Source organism: Carya illinoinensis, chromosome 4, assembly GCF_018687715.1.
Source record: "Carya illinoinensis cultivar Pawnee chromosome 4, C.illinoinensisPawnee_v1, whole genome shotgun sequence".
Classification (NCBI taxonomy): domain Eukaryota; kingdom Viridiplantae; phylum Streptophyta; class Magnoliopsida; order Fagales; family Juglandaceae; genus Carya; species Carya illinoinensis.
The window spans coordinates 16,946,749-16,954,313 of record NC_056755.1 but is presented as its reverse complement, the minus strand read 5'-3'; the positions used below and the strand labels follow the sequence as shown (position 1 = coordinate 16,954,313).

Here is a 7,565-nt window from a genome sequence, read left to right as displayed (position 1 = left end):
TTCATCTTCCCTTAAGCAAATAGGACATACTAGCTTTTCCACCACTTTCCTTCTGTAGAGATTCTTCTTGGTGGGAAGGCAATTGTTGAGGGCCTTCCAAAAGAAATCTTTAATCACTCTCGAGGTATTAAGCTACCACAGCTCTCTCTGGCCTTCTTTAAGCTTCCTCCCATCAAATGACTCCCCTTTTAATTCTACTTTCTGCTCAAATCAAGGTGATAGGCACTCCTCATACTAAAGCACCCACTTTTAAAGTAGGCCCAAATTCTCTCGTCCTCCAATCCAGTGTGACTCAAAGGAATATCACATATCACTTCAGCTTCCTCTTCATTGAATGCAGCCCTCACTGCCTCCATATCCCAACTACCACAAGTCCCTAACAACTCCATCACCTTTGCTTCAGCATTCAAATGCTTAATAGGAGACTGCACTCAATGAGAAGGTTTACTAGGCAGCCATTTATCCTCCTACACTTTTATATTTAAACCATTGCCAACTCTCCAAACAAGCCATTTCTTAAGTAGCTTCAAAGATCCCTAATTACTTCTCCAAATCATAAAAGGACCACAGCCCAGCTTAGAACTCAGCACATCGGAATTCTTGTAATACTTGGCCTTTAACACCATAGTAGCAATAGAATCTGGTTTAGTAACAAGTTGCCAACAGTGCTTTGCTAAAAAAGGCAGTATTGAAACTTTTTAACTCTTGAAAACCAAGACCCCCAACCCTCTTTGCACAACCCATCTTTTCCCAACTGGCCCATTGAATCTTCTTCTCAGTTTTTTTATAACCCCACCAGATTCTGGCCATCATACCAAATATCTCCTAACACAACCTCTTTGGCAGCCTGAAAACATTCATGTGGTAAGTGAGTATGGACTAAATAACTGCTTTGAGTAATACTTCTTTGCCAACATGGGATAAAAATTTATGTTTTTTCAATTATTAATCTTGTGCTAAATTCTATCTTTGATTCCACTAAAAGTGTCATAACAGGCTCTTCCAACCATAGTAGGCAATTCCAAGTATTTTTCGCAATTACTTTATACTCTTGCCCCTAGGTCTTGCACAATCCTTTCCTTCTCTTCCTGTCTAACTAGAGAGCTAAACATCACAATGTTTTTTTTTTTGTAGATTCATACATTGACCATAAGCTGCTTCATATACCCTCAAGATTTCTTTCACTCTCAGCCATTCTAACTATTCAGCTCTTGCAAAGATAATGCAATTATCAGCAAATGGGAGATGAGAGACCCTTATACCTCATCTTGCAACAGCCATCCCTCTTATATTACCCTTAATCTCAGCTACATTAATAAGGCTGTTAAGTCCCTGAGCACATAACCAACTACTTAAACCAACCCCTAAAGAGGTTTTGAGTATGATATCTTATTAGCTAGCAAAGTTGGATGGTTTCAATAGAAGGTCATGTGCTTCGTTCTTGGCGTCTACCATCTTTCTTTAAATAAAGGGAAGGAAAAGAAGTTGGCGCCATGTCTTTCTTTACATAAAGGCTCTCTCTCTCTCTCTCTCTCTCTCTCTCTCTCTCTCTCTCTCTCTCTCTCTCTCTCTCTCTCTCTCTCTCCATTTTTTTCTTTTACAATATTATATTTTGCACTTATTTTTTAAGCTTTTCCTCTACCCTATTGTCAAACGACTCTAACCTTCCATTTTTAAGTTAACTAATTTACCCAATCTATTGCCATCAACCAGCTTCTAATACCCACGCACCATGCCATTGTAATCGAGTAATGTTAGGTATAAATTTTAAATAGATAAATTTTATATAAATTCTTTATAAAAGAGTGAGTCTTACTAATAAAAAATAATTTTGTATACTCTTTTTAAGTAGGATTTACTTTTTTATAAAGATTTATATGAGATTTATCTATTTAAAGTTTATACAAACCATTTTTTTAATAAGAAAAAATCTACGCAATTTCCTACTATTAACACATCTTTCACACTTTTTTTAATTTTTATTATGTTTTATTTTATCAAATATTTAAGATATAAATAATGAATAAAAGAATTGAATTAATTTAATAAGAATAAACTCAAAAAATTATTAAAAATTTAAAAAATAAGTGGTGTGTGGAGGTTAAAAGGTTGTGTAACATTCTTGTTTCTTTAAATTATATCCAAGCACCGGTTTAGATAGGGCCGATTTTGAATGAACTCAGAATTTTACCCATCACAAAATTGTAACCGGATTTGGCAATCCTAAACCTGATTCTGGATTAGACTAGAAAAAAGCATGTATCACATTAAATAAAAAATGAGAATGATATTTACAGTCATAAAATATACAAATACTACATAATTTAAAAAAAAAACAAATATGAGATTTATATGACAAAAAATTAATTTTTTAATAAAGAACTTCTTTTTTTTAAAAAAAAAAAATTATCTAATGCTTTGCACATGCACTCCACAACTTAAAACTCCATTTAGATAATAAAGTATTCTAAAAGTATTTCACTACTATTCATTATTTTAATTTTAATTTTATTTATTTTTTAATATTATTCATTATTATTTAATATTTTATTATTATTTTTTTATTATCATTCACAAATATCTCAAATTTACTCACTCAAACTCAAACACAATCTTAGATCGTAAAAATTTTAGTTTTACTTTGTACAAGTAAAGTTGCGTACTAATCTACGTACTAATATTAATTTTTTTATATTTAAAATTTAAATTAACACTATTTTTAATAAAATTTATTTTTAATCTATTATATTAAATTGATACACATATTAATACGTAATTATTCTTTGAACTAGATTTTAAATTTCATTCTCTTGCCAATCGAAACGAGCTGTTCCCCTCCCTGCCAACCCGTTGCTGCGCTATGGCTTCCAAACTATTTTTTCTCTGAAGGCTCCCAAGGCTTCTGAAGCCGCCTTCTCCTTCTTCATCTTCTTCGATTCATATATTACGTTTTTTGCTTCTAGAATCTTCGATATCCGAGGCCCCTCGATGCTCTACTGCTTTTAGAACCTTCTCTTCTGGCCCACTCAATATCGCCGACGACTTTCAAGGCCCCGCCACCATTGATTATCGGTACATTTATCTTTGCAGTCCGTTTGGTTCCCGAGAAATTTGGAGTAACTCGAACGAAAAATACGAGTTTGGATTCTTTTTTTTTTTCCGTTCCATGTGGTGATAACTTTCTATTTGTTAAATTCGACTGAGGGGTTTTTGTTTTTGTTTTTATTCTAAAATTAGTTTAATTGATACGGGGGACGGTGAGTTCGCTAACGAGTAATGTTAAAACAGTTCCGTGCTACAGGAGGATGAGTTTCACGCGCTAGCTAATTCCACAATACATTATCTTCTGGAGAAGCTGGAGGTATTCGTCGCCATTGGACTGTACATTATCTGTGCTTGTTCAATGCTTGAAAATACTTCTACTTTTGCCTACTTCATATGTTTGACTTGGTTTGCCACGTATCCATTTTACAAAGAGCAGCTTATCATACAATGCTGTTTGAAATGAATCCGCGTTTGGCCAAAACGTCCTCTTGTGTATTGGTTGTTATGTGGATTTTATTGTCAAGATTTCTTTTATTTTTATGAATTATCTGGTGTGAGTTGTTCTTGTCGCCCGGGAAAAAATAAAATTACATTATACGATATTCTGTGTTCTTTCATAGCAATAGGCACTCATGAGATGTCGTTTTGATTGGTCTTTGGTGCACAGGAATATAGTGATAATGTCGAAATTGATGGATTTGATGTAGACTATGGGGTGAGAACGATTGAATGGTTTTTAGAATGCGTTATTGTTTCGAAAGGTATGATAGTTGTTCTTACATATTTTGGCCGTTAATTTGGCAGAATGAGGTGTTAACCTTAAAGCTTGGGGATCTGGGTACTTATGTGTTGAATAAACAATCACCAAATATACAAATTTGGTTATCTTCCCCAGTAAGGTATGATATATATATATATATATATATATATAGTATTTTTCTAAACTATTTGTTGGCTGTGTTTTGAGGTCTTTGGCTGTGGTTACTTATAAAGAAAAAAAAAAAAAAAGAAGAAGATGTCAGGGCATGGCTTTGTCAATAAATCCTTAAACCTTACAAGTACCATTTTAACCTGTTATGCGAATGTTCTTGAAGCTGGTTATGTTGAATAACATGATGTCACCATGTCCAAGGATTCAGCAAAAGCAACTTCAAATATAAACTGAAACAGACTCAAATTGCACCAATATCTTCCAAAACAAGATTTTAATGAGGAATCAAGGTCCCTGGAAATTTTAAGGAATTGCATAACTCTGAAATTAGACAAATTTTGACCGCTTCTTTGTGACGAACGATCATAATTACAACACATAATCTACCCAGACATCATTCTTCTCTCACCACCAAATGTGCTTGAAAGGTTAGAAAAAGTGGACTAACGGGACAAACACTGTTAGAGGCGAGAGAGAGAGAGAGAGAGAGAGAGAGAGAGAGAGAGAGAGAGAGAGAGAGAGAGAGAGAGAGAGAGTCATGCCTGCCCTTCTTCATGCTTCATCTCCCTCGGTAAGAAACACAGAGCCCAGCCCAGCATCCTCACATTGCCATTGTCTTCCTCTGCGTCAACTCTACTTCACCAACCTAAATCAAATCGTATAATGATCAAATATTGTCATCCCTCTCTCTCTCTCTCTCTGTTTTCCTTTTGTTTTTTCACTATTTATTCCATTTGAGTTTGAGCTGTGTAGAAACGTGTTCTTGTTCGCGCCTTTTTCTTACTACTGCTTGACCTTGATAAACGTTGATTCTGATTGTATCATCTATTTTTTTTTTCCTGCAAATCAATAGGACATTGGCAAAGGAAGATGCAGAGCTAGAAAAACGGTTGCAAGAGAAGGATTTGTTTTTCTCTTGCCTGCAAGAGAATAAAATTGAACAAACTTTCATTGGGAGTTTTCTAGCCAGTTAATGTTTGACAATGGAGATGTAATTTTCATGTTTAAACGCCAAATCTATTCTTCAGCATGCTTCTTATGTCATGCATCAGAGGACTGACTTCTACCCAGCTATCCTGATGATTATTTGTAGCCTTGACTATCTCTTGGCAGTCTCCTTCAAAGATAACCTTCGAGAAGCCTAGGTCAGAACATAGATTCATAGCTCTTCTTAATGCCCTTGCCTCAGCAATTACACGTTGTAGAGTGGCATTAATATTGCAGCACAGGGAAGCTTGAACATCTCCTACAGAGTCTCGAATAATCACTCCTACACCTGTAATCTTTAGCCTTGGCATCCACTGCAGCATCCCAATTAACCTTCATGTGGGACTCATCTGGTTTTTTTCCATTTCCTTAGATCCCTGTTTGCACCAGCAGTCTGATTGAGATTGTTTGCGTTAACTGGTTTTTGTGTAGATTGATAGTCATCCAAATTCGTGACAGCTTTCTTAACTCTGGCCTGTCAAACTTGTAAAAAATGAAAGCATTCCTTCTAGTCCAAAGATTTCTCATAATAATTACACACTATCCCTTCAGTCTTCAGAGTGTCACTCGATCTCTGCCACAACTCCCAGACATTAATAGTTGCATTCGGCCATATTTATAGGGGGCTGGATTCCTCTCCCCATACATCACTAGCAGCAGGACAAGACCATAAAGCATAGATAGATGATTCCCCTTCCCTTTCACAAATGGGACACCAAGGCTCTTCAACCACCTGTCTTTTAAAAAAGTTTAGTCTTGTGGGAAGTAAGTCATGACAAGCTTTCCAGAGAAAGTGTTTCATAGATTCTGGTACTTTTAGTTTCCACAAAATTTTCCATGCTGTCTCCTCGGATGATCTTGCTGAGGTTTCTCGTAATTTCCTGGTTCTGTCCAATTCAAGATGATAGGCAGTATTTACTTTGAAGATTCCATCTTTTGAGGGCCTCCATACCATATGTTATCCTCAGCATCTAGCCTACTCAAAGAGGTATACTACAGATTGTCTCGGCTTCCTTCTGGTTAAAGATCTGATAAATAAGACTTCTATCCCAATCACCAGTGCCTTCATCCACTGGACCACTAATGCTCTCTTACTGTAGCCTCTTTGTCCTGTACATTAGTTGGAGACTGTATTGTGTAAGATGCTGGAGAGGGAATCCATTTATTCCCCCAGATTCCTGATTCTATGGGATGTAACTAATTTTGTGTAACCTCAAAGAGGCCCTAGCCAATTTGGGCCTATACTCTAAGAGACTACTAGTAAGTGATATAATTGGATTCACTTGGAATCATATAAAGGACAAGAACTTCTACGTTCTAAGCAATATGGGATTCTATTAACCATCTATACTCCAGCAATATTGGATATAAGATCTTCTAATACTCATCCAACCTAAGTGATTGGAGAGCACACTTCGAGTCAATTCACCTAGTGGAATTTCATTCCTCCCCAAAATCACTCTATAGGAAGTCTCTCTGTAATTTATTAGTAAGGCAAGCAACTCCTATAGGGAGGAGAAATAAGGACAAAGTATGTGTGAAGGACTGAGAGAGTAATCTTATTCAAATTTGCTCTACCTCTTGAAAAATACATCATTTTCCATTCAGCCAGTAGATATTCTAGTTTCTCTGGAATACCCACCCAAATCATCCTGATCTTAACAATTAACATGAGGCCCCATCAAAGACACCCAACACCCCGGGATACGGGCTAGGCCATGAACATCATTCACATTGTTGACCAATAGTAGCTCAGATTTAGCCATGTCAATCTTCCAGGACTCTCTTGCTCTTTTCGGGGATTTTTTTTATGATCGGTGGAATCCAATAACTCGTAAAACAAAGGTGCATGCTTTATGATTTCTGGGATGTGTTTAATTGATTAATTATATCAATGAGCTGGGATGTGGGTTTGAACCTAACAATATTACTAAACCATGGCGCATTATGACTGAACCGTGCTCATGCATGTGTCTCCAATCCTAGTCCAGGTTACCTGCATTATTAAGGAAATATTTATTCAAATTTTTCCTCTGTTTTTCTTGAATATTCTTTTTCCAGTCTGAAAGATCGTGATTCTCATGCAGTAGTCCATCCAGGTTTGATTGGGATGGGAACGCTAGAACTTGGGTTTATCGGCGGACTATAGCAGATTTGCTGAAACTTTTTGAAAGTTAGTTGGAGCAACCGTGTGGGCAACCCATCAATCTTTCTTAAGCTACTGGGAAATCTGTGACATTTCATGGTTTCAGTTGGCTATTTCTTCTCAGTAGTGATGTTTTTTGCACTTACCTCTCTTCTTTCCCTATATTTTGGTTTTTCATATATAAAATCTGTATCATCATAGGTTTTTTGAGGAATATACAAATTCATTGTAGATTTTCTTCTGGATTGTACTTGTGCAATCTACAGCTTGAGCATTTTTTTCCTAGTGAAAAAGAGAAATAAAAAATAAAAATAAAAGATAGAGTTATTCTATTCTTAAGTTGAACCGATGTGTAACTATGGGTGTTATTCACACAAGCTTATAATTAGGGGTGTTAAACTAATTGACACTTTTTATTTACTACCAATTTAAATATCTTATCAATTTCAATAAAAA

At 35.8% G+C, this 7,565-nt stretch overlaps 1 pseudogene; it reads left to right on the top strand.

The window, feature by feature from the left end:
• The first annotated feature begins 2,860 nt into the window (after positions 1-2,860).
• Positions 2,861-7,180, top strand: LOC122306963 (annotated as a pseudogene).
• Positions 7,181-7,565: the final 385 nt, after the last annotated feature.